Consider the following 2,447-nt stretch of genomic DNA (forward strand, 5'->3'; position numbering starts at 1 on the left):
CTACACGCGTGAACATGTGCCAAGTCAAGCCACTCGAATCATTCAAAGGAGGATACCACCCTATCATACTACATCACGACCATTTTTAATAGCATGTTGGCACGCATGGCATGAGTAACTATAGTCTCTAATTGTCATTGCAAACATGTTCCATCATAATAGCTGAATCAGGAATGATGAACTAATCTTATTACAAAAATCATATAGGCCGAGTTCATATAGCTTTTCTTTATCTCAATCATTTCATCATATATCGTCATTATTGCCTTTTACTTGCACGACCGAACGGTGTGTATAATAATAATAGTGCACGTGCATTGGGCTAAGCTGGAATCTGTAAAAATTTAATTCAAAGGAGAAGACAAGGTAATATGGGCTCTTTGTTAGATCAACAATAATGCATATAAGAGCCACTCAACGTTTTCATCATGGTCTTCTCCTCTCAATGTAGCGACCCGACCTCAAACGGTCAAGTCTCTGTGCATCAGTGTCATCCCTGGATCAGTAATGCTGACACGCACAGTACTCGAAGGATTTATAACAGAGTAGCAATCACACACTTATTACATCGAATGTCTCAAAAGAGAACTTATTACAATAATATGGCTTAAGGCCATCTAAATGCGATAACAACGGAAGGCTTGGAAGATAAAGTGAGTCCATCAACTCCAACAGCATAGCTGAGCTGCACGGCAACAACCTAACGAACCTTACTCCTCGTCTGAAAAGTCTGCAACATAACACGTTGCAACCTGAAAACGGGTCAGCACATGGAATATGCTGGCAATGTAACACAGTAGAGCAAGAACAGAATAATGCTATCACTACATGCATATATGGCTGGTGGAAAGCTCTATGGTTATAGTTTTGCGAAAAGCAAATTTTTCCCTACAACAAAGGAATAGGTTTTAATTTAACTATCATGGTGGTTGAAACATTGAGAAGGTATAACCCCAACTCAATCCCAATTAAAAGAATTATCAACCCAACAACATTAATTATGAGTGATGAGATACATGCGATAACCCAAGTACTAGATACTTAAGAATTGTCCATAACTGGGGACACGGCTAACCATGATTAGATTGTACACTTTGCAGAGGTTTGCACACTTTTCCCCACAAGACTCGACCACTTCTGTTGGATTTCTCGCACTGCATGGTGTTTGAGAAACGGATGACCGAGACATAGTCTTTCAGAAACATTAACTCCCTACTCCGGGTAGACCATACCAAACCTACGAAACCCACTACCTGCTGATCTACTTCTTCGAGAGCTTCACGTAACTTACTCAGCTATGCTAGAGCCCATAATAGCTTGTGGCCGCACACGGAAGTTTCTAGCATGAATAATCTCAGTTCCCTTTGAGCCTGGGTGACGGTCCATAGGAAGATCACACGGTTACCCGGGATTTCCAAAAAAAAACAGACAACACTGGGTTACCTAGGTGCCTCAATCCATCCGGATGTGTATTAAAGTTGCCACCTTAAGTTGAACCATTAATTAACAATCTCACATCTGTCATGGATACACTCAAACCCAATCCACGTCTACGAGCATAGCATGGCAATATAAACAACGCGTAGAAGTAACTCCCAAGGGTTTGATAATAACAGGACGATAGGTTCTACCTCATCAACTACTTCCCAATACCCACAAGTTAAAGACATCCTAATCATGCAATGTTTGAGGATGGAACTAATGCAATAAAACTAGGTATGAAAAGAGTATGATCAATGTGTTACTTGCCTTGCTGACGATCCGTGAATCCTAGAGACTCGTAGTAACACGCTTCGCACTCCGGAAATTCTATCGCAAACAAACAATAACATACATAAGCAACTATCAATGATGCGCAAACAAAACTTCAAACAAAAGCGAATGACTAGAAAGTTCAACTTAAGAACTCCGGTTTGCAAAAAGAATCAAATCAAACGGAGCAACGAAACTCAAACGGCGAAAGAAACAAGATCCGTTTACTAATCTGAACTAAAGTCAAATTTTACAGTATCAAAATCTTGTTTAAGTTGGTTAAATAGAAAGAGAGTCTCGAGACGAAACTCTAGGCGTTTGAATCACCTGATTCCGACTAACGAGCGCGAAGAAAAACAAAAACTAAGATCGGATCAGAAATCGCGACTGAAAAATAATCGCAGATAAATCCGATAAAAGAAAACTGACGAACAGGCTAACGAACGAGCGTTCGTTATCTGTAACTAACGGAAGAAAACCGTTCATTTAAACGAACGTACAGACGAACGTCCGCTAAATAAAGGAACCACGAAAAACCGGTGAACCGATCTAAAAAAACAAAATAGGGTTTCTAAAAAAATCGAACGGTTTTTTAAAAAAAGGGCGGCTCGGATCCGGCTTGGTTCCTCCGGCGAGGGACTCCGGCGAGGCGAGGTGGGGTGGCGGGGCGGCGGCTCGCGGCGGCGGGGATCGGC

Source organism: Triticum dicoccoides, chromosome 7B (genome assembly GCF_002162155.2).
Source record: "Triticum dicoccoides isolate Atlit2015 ecotype Zavitan chromosome 7B, WEW_v2.0, whole genome shotgun sequence".
NCBI classification, from domain to species: domain Eukaryota; kingdom Viridiplantae; phylum Streptophyta; class Magnoliopsida; order Poales; family Poaceae; genus Triticum; species Triticum dicoccoides.